The sequence below is a fragment of the Oncorhynchus tshawytscha genome, linkage group LG16 (assembly GCF_018296145.1).
Source record: "Oncorhynchus tshawytscha isolate Ot180627B linkage group LG16, Otsh_v2.0, whole genome shotgun sequence".
Lineage (NCBI taxonomy): Eukaryota > Metazoa > Chordata > Actinopteri > Salmoniformes > Salmonidae > Oncorhynchus > Oncorhynchus tshawytscha.
This window is the reverse complement of record NC_056444.1, coordinates 48,842,118-48,857,841: the sequence shown is the minus strand read 5'-3', so window position 1 is coordinate 48,857,841 and position 15,724 is coordinate 48,842,118. Positions and strand designations below refer to the sequence as shown.

The window sequence follows — 15,724 nt, the reverse complement described above, 5'->3', positions numbered from 1 at the left end:
AATCCTCCACCTTTCCCCCTCCCCGTGGACGACTTTGTCAACCACTTTGAGAAGACCCCATCCCCTCCTCCCTTCCCCCAGACCATCTCTGGAGACCTTCTCCCATTCCTCACTTCCCTCATCAACTCATCCCTGACCACCGGCTGCCGTCCCTCTGCGTGCCTGGCAGATGTCTCAGCGTGGATGCCGGCCCACCACCTCAAGCTTAAATTTGAGCAGATAGAGCTGCTCTTCCTCTCGGGAAAGGCCTCTGCCCACTCAAAGACCTCTCCGTCGCGGTTGACAACTCCCCGGTGTCCCCCTCCCAGAGTGCAAAGAACCTTAGCGTGACCCTGGACAACAAACACCCTGCAAAACATCAAAGCAGTGACTCGCTCCTGCAGGTTCATGCTTTACAACATCCGTAGAGTACGACCCTACCTCACACAGGAAGCGACGCAGGTTCTAATCCAGGTACTTGTATTCTCCCGTCTGGACTGCTGCAACTCGCTGTTGGCTGGGTTCCCCGCTTGTCCTATCAAACCCCTGCAACTTATCCAGAACGCTGCAGCCTGTCTGGTGTTCAACCTTCCCGAGTTCTTCCATGTCTCTCCGCTCCTCCGCACACTCCACTGGCTTCCAGTTGAAGCTTGCATTCCACTACAAGACCATGGTACTTGCCTATGGAGCAGCAAGATGATTTGCCCCTCCCTACCTTCAGGCTATGCTCAAACCTTACATCCCAACCCCAGCACTCCATTCTGCCACCTCTGGTCTCTTCGCCCTTTCACCCCTACGGGAGGGCAGTTCCCGATCAGCCCAGTCCAAGCTCTTCTCTGTCCTGGCACTCCAATGATATCCTTCTTTATTGAGGAGAAATGTACTTACTATGACCGTGACATGTGGTTGCCCCACCTGTCTGCTAAATGACTTAAATGTCAAATATAACGCTGGGAGAGGCAGACAGATGAGACAGACTCAGGCTTCCTGTGTCAGATAAAAGTCTCTCTCCTCGTTCTTTTTGGGTGCGAGAGAGGGGGCAAGCAGGGAGGTGGGCGGGCAGGCGGGGTATGGGGAGGTGGTTGTCTGGTGAACGAGGGGAGGGAGTTGTGAGGCTAGGCGATACAGACAGTGGCGGCTGTTGCCCAACCAGCCAGCCGGCCCCAGTTTCATAATCTCTGTTGACGAAACAGAAGTGCAGCGCGCCCCGGTCAGATCATGTAAACACCCAGTAGGAACATGAGACAGTCAGACCTGCCGTCTACAGCCGTGCTGATATTTAGCTCACTGCTCTGACAATGACTGGCTGTAGTCAGGTTGGTGACCTCCACTATAATTAGCCCAGTTAGGAAAAATCCATAATCCATATTGCCTTGGGTTGACACTAAAGAATGGTTGGCATGCAGGACTGACTGAGGCATTATGGGTAGAGGAGTCTTTCTGGTGATCTAAGTCCGTGTGACACGATGCGGCAGAATCCCAGAGTCACCTGCAGATAACCCACTTCTCCCCATAACCATCATTCTCTCCTCCCTCTCTTCCCCTGATCTACTCCTCTCCTCCCCCTGCTCTCTATATACCACCTCTAAAGGCATACTCTCTCTCATATCCACCCCCACCTCTCTTCCTACACCACCACCATCCCTCTCTTCACTTGAGTGCGGGTGTGTTTCTGTCACCTGCAGACTAAGGTAAAGATTAATGCTTTATTTCTGTCTCTATGGCAGGCAGAGCAGGGAGACTAATTAGATTTCTCCTGCTGCCTCCCCAGCAGCCTCTCTGTCTTTCCACCTTTCTCTCAAACCTCCCTCTCTCTACCATAAAATCTGCCCTCACTCTCTCATCCCTTCCCTCTTTCGGCCTCTCTCGCTACCCTCTGTATCGCTCACCCAATTCTTCTTCCTTCCTCTGGAACCTGTACCATCTCCCAGGGGAGAACGCTTTGAAACGCAATATATGACAAATCCAAAATGGCTCCTGGAGTAATGGCCCATCGGTCTAAATGACCATGTCCTCCAGTGTCGCTCAACCTCTATGGTCTGGCCAAGGGGGTCAGAGAGAATGTTGTGCTGCATAACAGATGAGTAAAAAGTCAACAATAGAGATCCCACTCCATTCTCACCCTCTGTCTACAACAGATTATAGGCCTAGTCCACTTAAACAGGTAACCATGCCAACAGCCGTGTGATGACAAGTGACCCACCTTGTGATGGAGCCTGGAGTGGACGAGACGAGTTCTCTCTTGGAGATAATGGTCCTATTCTGGACTGGTCTACTGGTCTTCTACGCTGGTGTCTATAAAACACACACACAATAATAATAATAATAATAATAATAATAAGCACTTTTGCAAGACATTTTATATTCTGTTATGTTGTCAAAATGATGTTTATACGTTATTAATCAAGTTGTTAATGACCACGCAGGAAACATCATTCACATGGTAATGAGGAGCAGGAGACATGAGGCAGGAAGCCTGGGGATTTCGGTAAACGTCGGACGCTTTGTGGGAACGCGCTCACACACACACAACTTCTGAATCACGAAAAAGGGTGTGACATGACTTTGACAGCAAGTACAGAAGTATTAGAGAGAGACCGAGGGGTGAGAGGTCGAGTGCCTGTGAAACCAAGCCAACACGCACAAACAGACCACTGGCTTAGACTAGACCGCCATCCTAACAATGTTGCCTTTTCATTTTTGTCCTGGGCTGAAATACAGAGAGGAAGAAGCGCCTCGGGAAGAAGAGAGTACTATCCTCTTGGGGTAAGGAGTGTGTAACCATGGTGAGAGGTAGGCGTTTCCATGACACCCTGCCTTCAGCGTGAGCGAGCAAGACGGCCAAGCCACTGGGATGTCTCATGTTCCTCTGTGTACGTGCATTGTGAGTGCATGTGCGTACGTGTGTGTGTGCATTTCACTCTTAGTCTACACCTTGTTGTTTACGAAGCATGTGACAAATAACATTTGATTCGATTTTTGTTGTGCTTTAGAGTGTGTAATGCACGAGTGTATGCATGTGAGAGAGAGAGAGAGAGAGAGAGAGAGAGAGAGAGAGAGAGAGAGAGAGAGAGAGAGAGAGAGAGAGAGAGAGAGAGAGAGAGAGAGAGAGAGAGAGAGAGAGAGAGAGAGAGAGAGACAGAACATGTGCCTGCATGTATAGGTTTGTACATCAGTGTCTGTGTGTGTGTGTGTGTGCCTGTACGTGCCTGTGTGCCGTACAGCATCCAGCCTGACCGTTGGCGGCACCACTTGATGAGGACCAGATGGGGGCTGTCAGGGGGTCTCTAGTTATGGTGACGTATGGATCCTCAAAACCAACAAAAGACCCACCTTCAGCCGATGGGTTTCCTATTAATTGAGAGGTGGGAAATAGAGAGAAATAGAGTGAGAGAAAGAGGGACTGGTTAACCAGAGTGGATTTATAGCATGTCCGTGACCAAAGGGGAATCGACTCTTTTTTTTGACCAAACATTCTCTGCTACACGCACACACACACACACACAAACAACAAACGGACTTCCAGTGAGTGTTTAAGCATTGGGGGAAAAAAGGGGACAGAGAGGCCTTCAGTGGGATCATTAATGCACCATTGTGCTCGACTCGCATCAACTCTGAGCTTTAGCAAAGCCCTAAAGAACAGCACCAATAAATGCTACAGTAGTTAGCTGCATGTGTCGCTTCTGTATACATGTTGGGCCTTGAAGAACAGTGAGAATGAGCTTAAGATGCATTGAGTGTGTGTTCAGCTTACAGGCACGGAGGCACGCTCTCTCGGAGGCTTTTCCAGACCCCTCTTCTCATCTCATCTACGCTCTCTGTTTAGCCCACTCTGCTCCTCAATTACACTTTGCACAAAAAGAGCCTGTGCTTTAACTATAAAAGAGACTGGGGGTGTGTGCGTGTGCGCGCGTCCCTCCCTTTATGTGCATGAAGCCGCCGCCGCGGCATTTAACCACACAAATCACTAAATTATTCACATCGTCTCACCTTGGTCTTGTTAAACAAACACCATTAAAGTCCAAAGTGATTTGAAGACAGATAAAGGATTGTTCCCCTTAATAATTACAGTCTTTAGTTCCATTCTGCGCTCGGCGCACCCGGTGGGTCCGCCTGTCATCAATGTCTGGCCTCAACAACACAGCCCGAGGCTCAGCTAAATAATGGAGAGAATGTGGAAGAGGAGGGAAGGAGGAGAAAGAGATGACTTGGATCTCAGACTGGGACTGCGGGGGGGAATCTGGAGAGTCAACTGGCGAGACAGACAGTAGAGAGGTAGGGAGGCTACAGGTGCAGTAGGAAAGCATGGTCCGCCTGCCCCTGCAAAGGACTGCCACAGGTGGAATGGGGAGATCAGCCTCAGTTCAACGCAGGGCGAAGCCTATGTGTTCGTCTGTCCATCGGCCTGTCTGTCTGTTTGCACCTGGAGATCTGCCTGATGTTGCATACGGGCAGGCAGCCAGCAGACACACCTCGATTCAAAACACATTCATACCATAACGGACAATCACGACAATGCAACTGCAGCTTTGGGGCAGAACACATTTGTGTAGTGAGCAAACGACATAATAAAAAATGGCCAATGATATATTCTCACACATACAGTAAGAATCTCTCTCTCTCTCTCCCTCTCTCTCTCCCTCCCTCCCCCCTTCTGTCTGACTCTCTTTTTCTTTGTGTGTTCTGGCACAGAATAAGGGAGACTGTTTCTGTTAGCCAGCACACACAAACAGCCCAGTAAGGCCCACATAAAGCTACATTATATGTGTGTTTGTGTGTGTGTCCTCCTCAATCATGGGTGCGCTCTGGGTGACTCTGCTTTAGCTGAGCCCTATTCCCCTCCAACAAAACCGGCACTTACAGACTAGTAGAATAGGAGCCAGGCTACATGTTGGCACCTGGCCTCCCCTTAAACAAATCACACCACAGAGGCTAATAATAATGTATTTTTTTTAAATAAAAAAATGGATCCACAGCCCAGCTCAGCTCCACAAGAGGGGCTACCAGAGAGGGGGGAGTGGGGGAAGGCCATCATACAATCTATATTCTCCCCAAGTTCATCAACAACAACAAAAAAGGAGCTTGTACAAAAACGGACCACTGACTCAATTTACGACATGAGACGCGGGTGACCGTCTCCGCTGTCCTAGGTCCCTAATTCCAGCCAATCAGAAAGGGAGTAGCAACATTTGGACATTTGGAGACACAGTGAGTGCCTTCATTGGATGCGTTCCTTGACTAACACTTGTGTTTGGAACAAACACCATCAGCAGACAGAGCCGCGGCTCCAACTCTTACCAACAATACCTCCACAGGCAGGGACAACTTAACAAACAGAAAGAGGAGGGTGAAATAAATGGACTGGTCCCAGATCTGTATGTGCCTTAGGGGCAATTCCACGGTAACGGAATTGTGCATGAGACTCAGATTTTTCCCTTTGAAATGTATGCCAAACAAAAACCATTGATTCCAAAAGTGCTACAAACCATACAACTCTATGCACAATGACTCCTTTTAACAATTTACACCGAACATTTTACAAAAACACATTTACTTTATTGGTCATTGAACTAAAGTAAGTGGATTTACACCCAGTAACGGAATATTATCATGGGTCGCTGATCTGTACTACACAGAAATGCATAATTCTAGATATGAATATCATTCCCTTCATGTTGATGTATCCTAATAGCTGCTTTGAATAGTTGGGTATTATTTGACACACGGGCTAATTTAATGAGCCCCGCCCCCCCAAACAAGACCAAATTTGGTTGGTCCGAATGGGAACCAATCATAGACTTTGGCTTGGGCGGTATACTGAATATACAGTGCATTTGGAAAGTATTCAGACCCCTTGACCTTTTCCACATTTTGAAGCATCTTTGGCAGCGATTACAGCCTTGAGTCATCTTGGGTATGACACTACAAGCTTGGAACACCTGTATTTGGGGAGTTTCTCCCATTCTTCTCTGCAGATCTACTCAAGCTCTGTCAGGTTGGATGGGGAGCATTGCTACACAGCCATGTTCAGGTCTCTTCAGAGATGGTTGATCAGGTTAAAGTCCAGGCTCTGTCTAGGCCACTCAAGGACATTCAGAGACTTGTCCCGAAGCCACTACTGCGGTGTCTTGGCTGTGTGCTTAGGGTTGTTGTCCTGTTGGAAGGTGAACCTTTGGCCCATGTCTGAGGTCCTGAGTGCTCTGGAGCAGGTTTTCATCAAGGATCTCTCTGTACTTTGCTCCGTTCATCTTTGCCTCGATCCTGACTGGTCTCCCAGTCCCTGCCGCTGAAAAACATCCCCACAGCGTGATGCTGCCACCATCATGCTTCACCGTAGGGATGGTGCCAGGTTTCCTCCAGACGTGACACTTGGCATTCAGGCCAAAGAGTTCAATCTTGGTTTCATAAGACTAGAGAATCTTGTTTCTCATGGTCTGAGAGTCTTTAGGTGCATTTTGGCAAACTCCAAGCAGGCTATCATGTGCCTTTTACTGAAGAGTTGATTCCATCTGGCCACTCTACCATAAAGGCCTGATTGGTGGAGTGCTGCCGAGAGGGTTGTCCTTCTGGAAGGTTCTCCCATCTCCATAGAGAAACTCAAGAGCTCTGTCAGAGTGAACATTGGGTTATTGGTCACCTTCCCTGACCAAGGCCCTTCTTCTCCCCCGATTGCTCAGTTTGGCCAGTCGACTAGCTCTAAGAAGAGTCTTGGTGGTTCCAACCTTCTTCCATTTAAGAATGATGGAGGCCACTGTGCACTTGGGGACCTTCAATGCTGCAGAAATGTTTTGGTACCCTTTCCCAGATCTGTGCCTCGACACAATCCTGTCTCTAGGGATAATTCCTTTGACCTCATGGCTTGGTTTTTGTTCTGACACGCCTGTTTTTGATTTGTCATTATGTGGTATTGTGTGTAGACTGATGAGGATTTTTTTATTTAATCCATTTTAGAACAAGGTAATGTAACAACATGTGGAAAAAGTAAAGGGGTCTGAATACTTTACGTATTGTAGCTACTTTTTAAGTTGATACCTGCAGTCAACTATCTCCCAATAATACGTTAGGAGATAAAGCGTTCTTAAATTTCACCGGTCACATTATTTTACGATATGAAGCTTACCGTAGTTCCCCAGAACAGTTGAGTCAGTTATGTGTTTGTTTGTAAACAGCACAACGGGAGACGACGGGAGCTGGTGAGTCCATAGCGTTCTATATCTATTGGCGAGTCTCCGTTGTGCAGCACACATGAGGTAATGAAGTTACACTTGTGTGCAATTCACTGCTAAAATGTTTGATAACTTGTTTGATCCAGAGCTGTGGATGAGTTGTCTGTACAGCAGCCATTTTTCCCCTGTGCTTCCTACTAGCGTTTTTGTTCCTCCTCTGTTCTGCTCTGTGTACACGTGCTGCTCTTCCTTCAGAAAAGCCTACATCACAGCTTTGTTCACGTGCACAATTTCGCTTGTAAATGTCCACACACACCGATAATGGCATTCGGTGGCTACTAGCTATGCTTGTACAACTTTATAAGATAGATTTGCATGTTTTTGCAATTAGTTTGTTTGTTTTCGCTCATTAGCATTTAGATAACAGCGCCGATTTTGCAATTTGTTTGTGCTAAATTAGAATCTGGTAATAGAGGCCCAATCAACTTTTGTGTGCTATGCTGGTAATACCGTAAATACCGGGATAAGAGAAGGACGGTATGACAATTTGAAAATCTGGACACCTCCCCAAGCTTAACAGACATCTATGTTTCTGACATCAAATTACAGCACAGTAGAGATCAGTGCATTGCACAGCACAGTAGAGTACAATATAGTTCAGTACATTAGTGTAGTCAACTCGTGTGCTCTGCTGTGTACTGTACTCTATTGTGCAGTACAGTATTATACTCTACTATTTTTACTTCACTGTACTATACTCTCCAAACTTGGGTCTGGTCTGGCCTGGACCAAATCATGGACATCTATGTTTGGATCAAACAGCTACATCTGTAGACGTTGAAACGAAAGCCGGTCCGGACCGTACCAAATAACTATGTCTGTGGACGTTGAAACGAAAGCCGGTCTGGACCGTACCAAATAACTATGTCTGTGGACGTTGAAACGAAAGCCGGTCCGGACCGTACCAAATAACTATGTCTGTGGACATTGAAACGAAAGCCGGTCCGGACCGTACCAAATAACTATGTCTGTGGACGTTGAAACTAAAGCCGGTCCGGGCCGTACCAAATAACTATGTCTGTGGACGTTGAAATCAAGGCCAAGATGGACTGAACAAATTGGACTCAACATCCATGGACACCCGGTGTCAGTCGGTGCTCAGTGGGTAAGGATGCGGGTTACAGTGAATAATAGCGGGGGCTTATAAGTAGGTGTCAGTAAGAGCTGGGAGAGACATTAACTGGAGAGAGACTGGAGAGAGAGAGAGAGAGAGAGAGAGAGAGAGAGAGAGAGAGAGAGAGAGGTTGTCCAGACCATTTTCACACTTGCTTTGACCACACAGAAAAATAAAACAGTTATGAACATAACAGTATGCCAGTGGAAGGGGAAGACTGTAGCATGTGACCCAATTCTGGTTTGTGATGACTACGATTACCCGTTGTAGCCAATTCAATTGTAGTAATTTCGTTAATGATTTTGCGGAAATTCTGTTACCAATTTGTATACCAAATAGATGCACTACATGACCAAAAGTATGTGAACACTTGCTTGTCAAATATCTCATTCCAAAATCATGGGCATTAATATAGAGTTGGCCCCCCCTTTGCTGTTATAACAGCCTCCACTCTTCTGGGAAGGCTTTCCACTAGATGTTGGAACATTGATGCGGGGACTTGCTTCCATTCAGCCAAGAGCATTAGTGAGGTCGGGCACTGATGTTGGGTGATTAGGCCTGGCTCGCAGTCACCGTTAAGATTTCCCTTCACTGGAACTAAGGGGCCTAACCCGAACCATGAAAAACGTCCCCAGACCATTATTCCTGCTTCACCAAACTTTACAGTTGGCACTATGCATTGGGGCATGTAGCGTTCTCCTGGTATCCACCAGACCCAGATTTGGCCGTCGAACTGCCAGATGGTGAAGCGTGATTCATTACTCCAGAGTCCAATGGCGGCGAGCTTTACATCATTTTACGTTGACGCTTGGCATTGCACATGGTGACCTTAGGCTTGTGTGCGACAGCTCGGCCACGGAAACCCATTTCATGAAGCTCCTGACGAACAGTTCTTGTGCTGACGTTGCTTCCAGAGGAAGTTTGGAACTCGGTAGTGAGTGTTGCAACCGACAGGCAATTTTTTTTACGAGCTACGCGCTTCAGCACTCGGCGATCCCATCTGTGAGCTTGTGTGGCCTACCATGTCGCAGCTGAGTCGTTGTTGCTCCTAGACGTTTCCACTTCACAATAACAGCACTGGGGAAGCTCTAGCAGGGCAGAAATTTGACGAACTGACTTGTTGGAAAGGTGGCATCCTATGACGGTGCCATGTTAAAAGTCTCTGAGCTCTTCAGTAAGGCCATTATACCGCCAATACCTTTTAAGTCTTTTTTCTGGAATAATTTTCTAAGATTCCTTTTCCATCTGTTTGACCAGAAAGCAAAGCATTTGCTTATTCCCAATATTTAGGATATAAAATAGTTGAAACATTTATCTATGCCTTATTTTAAAAAAAATATAGATTCAGCTTTCATGATTCAACATGTTGGTGCTCATGGGTCCTTTTACATGGAAATGCCCTTTGTGAACTTCTCTGACTATCATTGCCATGTAAAATCTGATCTAGGACCTGGTTAAGATCACTCCTCACTGCCGTCCTGAGATCAGAAATAACTCTGCTAGCAGGCAGCAGCCCAGGGTGTGTCTACCGTGGCTGCCACCAAACCCCCATTTACATATTCAAAAAATAAGGAAATAGGCGTTCGCATGAGTCATCCCTTCCAAGAACCTACAGTACCTACTGCAACTCCAACATCCCTAACCTTAACTCAACAGTCAAGTTTATATATACACACACACACACACACAGGGAAGACTCAAAGTTTCTAAGTCCTACGTAATGATGAAACAGTTTGGTGGTAGGAACTTTCTCGCAGAACTGAGTAGTTTTGTAGTCAGGCATAACTGTTGTCATCCTACACAAAAGTTCACCACACACAACGGGATAAGTAAGTCGTTGAGCTAATCTACAATCCGATTAGCTAGTTTACCACCCACCTTCCCTAGAATGGGCCAACTAGAGTTCAACCTTCCCTAGAATGGGCCAACTGGAGTTCAACCTTCCCTAGAATGGGCCAACTGGAGTTCAACCTTCCCTAGAATGGGCCAACTGGAGTTCAACTGGCACTAGAGTTGCTGAAGCCACGGACTGCGGTCCAAACTGATCCAGTGTGTGTAGAGTAGAGCAACAATAGAACTACACTGAGCCAAAGCTGAGGCCAGCCATGTGCTGAGCATGTGTGTAAATGTGCACAGAGCTGCTAGTGTCAACGCCTGCACTGTAATAGACTGAGGAAAGGGGGGGAGGGGGAGAAAAGGGAGAGGTGGGAGATGGAAGAGGATGAGTTATTTTGGAACTTTTGTGAGTGTAATGTTTACTGTTAATTTTTTATTGTTTATTTCACTTTTGTTTATGATCTACTTCACTTGCTTTGGAAATGTAAACATTTGTTTCCTATGCCAATAAAGCCCCATATATTGAAATTGAGAGAGAGGTCATGAGCAGATGAGCTCCTGCATTTTTCATGTTCTTAAAAAAAGATTTAGAGTTAGATAAACTTAGATTTTTTTTGTCAGGGACATATACAGGAGGCTACCTTGTACAACATAACATTCACTCCAAATCAAAACTCAAAACCTACAACCTGATTTTGTATGTAATTACAGAATCACTTAAAGGGCTTATAACTACCAAATATGATTATTCCAAAGCTATACAGCAAATGCTCTGGAAAACAACAGAAACCTGAAAACACCATCAAGTGAGTCATGTTTAGTCTGAGGCTATATTTTATTTCCAAAAGCCAAGAAGATAAATACATTACATTACTTTATAAGGACTGAATGCTAAATTAAGGCTGCCAAGCTTGATACAACCTCAATTAGCACTGACATGTCAAGTGAGTGGTGTCAAAGACCTTTAGCCCAACAATGGCAGGAGAGGCACACAGTCTGCTCCAACCAAATGGAGAGGCCTTAGAAGCTGCCTCCTGCTGTTCAGAGGTAATTAAAATACAGTACCCTGTGTATGTAAAGTATGATAAGACACGAAAAGAGCACAAAATGAAGCTCCTTATGGAATATAAAGAGACACTTTTTGCTGACTATTATAAAAATGGGAACATCAGCAACCTCATCTTCCACACAGACCATCCCCTGGTGTGGCACAGTGCTATATTAGCACACTACCCCTCTGTTAAGAGGGGGTGTGTTAACTTCATTGGGATAGGGGGCAGCATTTTCAGTTTTGGATGATAAGCATGCCCAGAGTAAACTGCCTCCTACTTACTCCCAGATGCTAATATATGCAAATTATGTATATATTAGTAGTATTGGATAGAAAACACTCTGAAGTTTCTAAAACTGTTTGAATGATGTCTGTGAGTATAACAGAACTCATATGGCAGGCAAAAACCTGAGAAAAAATCCAAACAGGAAGTGGAAAATCTGAGGTTTGTAGTTTTTCAACTCAGCCCCTATTGACGATACAGTTGGTTCTGTTGTACTTCCTAAGGCTTCCACTAGATGTCAACCGTCTTTAGAACGTTGTTTGATGCTTCTACTATGAAGGGGGGCTGAATGAGAGGGGAATGAGTCAGAGGTCTGCCAGCAGCCACAAGCTCAGTCACGCGTGCATTCACATGAGAGGTAGCTCCTGTTCTCCTGTTCTTTTCTACATACAATGGAATTCTCCGGTTGGAACATTATTGAACATTTATGAAAAAAATATCCTAAAGATGAATTCTATACATCGTTTGATATGTTTCTACGGCCAGTAATATAACTTTTTGGAATTTTCGTCCGACCTTTCCACTGGATTTGTTTACCAAACGCCCTAACAAAAGGAGGTATATGAACATAAATGATGAACTTTATCGAACAAATCTAACATTTATTGTCAAACATTTATTGTGGAACTGGGATTCCTGGGAGGGCATTCTGATGAAGATCATCAAAGTGAATATTTATAATGCTATTTCTGACTAATGTTGACTGCGCAACATGGTGGATATTTATTTTGGCTGGTCTGGGCTCTGAGCTCCGTACTCAGATTATTTAATGGTATGCTTTTTCCGTAAAGTTTTTTTGAAATCTGACAGAGCGGTTGCATTAAGGAGAAGTTTATCGAAAGTTCCATGCATAACACTTGTATTTTCATCAACATTTATAATGAGTATTTCTGTAAATTGATGTGGCTCTCTGCAAAATCACCACATGTTTTGGAACTACTGAACATAACACGCCAATGTAAAATGAGATTTCTGGATATAAATATGCACTTTATCGAACAAAACATACATGTATTGTGTAACATGAAGTCCTATGAGTGTCACCTGATGAAGATCATCAAAGGTTAGTGATTAATTTTTGTCTCTATTTGTGCTTTTTGTGACTCCTCTCTTTGGCTGGAAAAATGGCTGGGTTTTTCTGTGACTTGGTGGTGACCTAACATGATCGTTTGTGGAGCTTTCGCTGTAAAACATTTTTGAAATCAGACACTGTGGCTGGATTAACGAGAATTGTATCTTTAAAATGGTGCCTAATACTTGTATGTTTGAGAAATTTGATTTATGAGATTTCTGTTGATTTGTATTTGGCGCCCTGCAATTTTATTGGCTGTTGGCGATGGGTTCCGCTAGCGGGAACCCCGTTCCCAGACAGGTTAACAAGGGGTGGAAACTCAGGATATTAGACAACGAGGACTCTGAGTCAGCTAATTTAAATCTCTATAAGTCGAACAGTATTGGTACAGGGCAACCCCAAACAGTTTCAGCTGGACTTTCACATAATCAAAGAATTAGCTCAGCAGGAGAAGCTCTCCCTTGAAAAAGATACCCCCACCCCGAGCGGGTCAGACCAGACCTCTTCATTATTTAACCCCACAGGCGAGCAACCCCAAGCGGAAAGTCAACCTCCCTGCACAGAGTACTACCCTCTCATTGAAATGCAGGATACATTTGCCCAGCTGGAGGTAAGGCAGGTGGAGCTGGAACAGCAGGTGATTACACTCCAGGCAGCACAGACCCAGGCAACAGTCCAGTACAACAACACCTCCTTAACCAGACCCGGAGAGCTGGAGGTGGAGAGAGACATATCTGCACTCTGGACTGTGGTGAGACAACTTCAACAGGAGAAAAAGCAGGAGCAGGAGAAGAACAGAGCACTAGAGGAGAGGGTCAGACTCCTGGAGGAGAGGTAGAAGGGGGATGGAGTGTGACAGAGAACAACCCACTAGAGAGGTGGCCACCCCCGCAGAGAAGCCAGCAGAACAGCCCACCTCAGCTCCCAACAAAAGTCTCGACACCACAGGAGAACAGTCCACCCCAGACCCTAACCATGTCGACAACACAGCGGGACAGACAAATGAAGAACCCCAAGCCCAGGGGATCTCACCCCCTCTGAGCACCCCACCTGTCAGCCCTCCTGACAACCCCCCACACCCACTGAGGACATACACAAGACACAGATTGTTCTCCTTATGGACTCAAAATGGAAATATATACAAGAAAATAAACTTTTTCCCAAACACAGTGTGTCTAAACTCTGGTGTCCAAACACCCAGCGCGCCCTAGACCTTCTGTCTGAGGACCAACTAGGTTCACCTAGCCACATAATAATACATAATAATACACACAGGCACAAACGACGAGAACACAGCAGGAAAGGGTGGCCACAGCACTGAACGGAGTGATTGAAAAAGCTTCTACTACTTTCCCCAATGCACAAGTGGTTATATCCACCCTGCTACCACAAAAAGACTTCCACCCTGATACCCTACAGCGGGTAAAAGCAATTATTTCCCATGACTGTGCCTCAAAACCAAATTTTTACCTGGCCCACCCCTCCACCCTAGACTTGATCAGCCTTTGTGACCAGATCCACCTATACAAGGCAGCAGTGCCCACCTTCGCCTGGACCCTAAAGGACATCGCTCTCAAACGCAGTCCCAACAATTCACACAGGAGCAACAGATCAATAGACACCCCGCCCAAACAAACGAGACACTCTCCCAGACCCCTAGACATACACATAGAGGACCCACGCTGAGGGGACCTACATCCAGACCACAACACCACCAGCCACATCCACACCCCCACCCCAACCAATCAACACCCCCCCAAGTCAACCATGCCCACACCCCATTTAGGCCCCCTCAGATCAGACCTATGCCCCTCCTGCCCACCCCATGCACCCCACCCCCGCAAAGAGGGCCTCAACATGGAAGTCACACATATGCCCAAGCCATGAGCGGGGAAACAGGCCCAACCCCCACTCTTACACTAGCCCAAGCCAATGGCATGTACCAGATGCTCAGCAGGATCTGCTCACACTTACTGGCCTGATGCAAAATGACACGACCAACAACAACACTGGACAGTTTATGGAACACAAAGCCTTCACTATCTCATCCTGGAATATCCAAGGCCTGAGGTCAACTGCCTTTGGCCTAAAGAGCAGGAACCTGGACTTCATCAAAGAATATAAATACAGACAAATACCGACATTGTCATCCTACAAGAAACATGGTATAGTGGAGACAGACCCACTGGTTGCCCTCTAGGTTACAGAGAGCTGGCAGCCCATCCTCCATACTAACAGGTGTGAAACAGCGAAGGGACTCAGGGGGTATGCTAATTTGGTATAGAGCATAACTAACTCTATTAAATTAATCAAAACAGGAACATTTGGCTAGAAATTCAAAAGGAAATGATCTTAACAGAGAATAATGTCCTCCTGTGTGCTACCTATTTCCCCCCACTAGAATCCCCATACTTTAATGAAGACAGCTTCTCCATTCTGGAGGGGGAAATCAATCATTTCCAGGCCCAGGGACATGTACGAGTCTGTGGCGACCTAAATGCCAGAACTGGACAAGAACCTGACACCCTCAGCACACAGGGGGACAAACACCTGCCTGGAGGTGACAGCATTCCCTCCCCCATATGCCCCCTTAGACACTACTATGACAACATAACCAACAAAAATGGGTCACAACTCCTGCAGCTCTGTCGCACGCTGGGAATGTACATAGTCAATGTTAGGCTTCGAGTGGACTCCTATGGTAGGTACACCTATAGCTCATCTCTTGGCAGTAGTACTGCAGACTACTTTATCACTGACCTCAACCCAGAGTCTCTAAGAGTGTTTACAGTCAGCCCACTGACACCCTTATCAGATCACAGCAAAATCACAGTCTACTTGAACAGAGCAATACTCAATCATTAGGCATCAAAGCCAAAGGAACTGAGTAACATTAAGAAATGCTATAGATGGATTGAATGTAGTGTGGAAACTTACCAAAAAACAATTAGACAACAACAAATCAAATCCCTTTTAGACAACTTCCTGGACAAAACGTTCCACTGTAATAGCGAAGGTGTAAACTTGGCAGTAGAAAATATTAACAGTATATTTGACCTCTCAGCTTCCCTATCAACAAAAAAAAATCAAAACAGAAAACTGAAGAAAATTAACAACAATGACAAATGGTTTGATGAAGAATGCAAAAACCTAAGAAAGAAAC

The 15,724-nt window shown here is 45.8% G+C and overlaps 1 protein-coding gene across 3 annotated transcripts in view; it reads right to left on the bottom strand.

Annotated features, from left to right (window-relative positions):
- LOC112215784 (nuclear receptor coactivator 3) overlaps positions 1 to 15,724 on the bottom strand; it is a 113,216-nt gene that overhangs the window by 42,268 nt on the left and 55,224 nt on the right. The window contains exons 2-3 of one of the 3 annotated variants that reach the window (XM_042299245.1): positions 3,189 to 3,330; positions 2,183 to 2,274 (exon numbers count right to left, since the gene is read on the bottom strand). The exons of 1 other annotated variant lie outside the window; for it this stretch is intronic. The gene's annotated coding sequence lies outside the window, so the exon portion shown is untranslated. The remainder of the gene's footprint in view (positions 1 to 2,182; positions 2,275 to 3,188; positions 3,331 to 15,724) is intronic. One more of the 3 variants, XM_024375181.2, reaches the window with a different exon arrangement.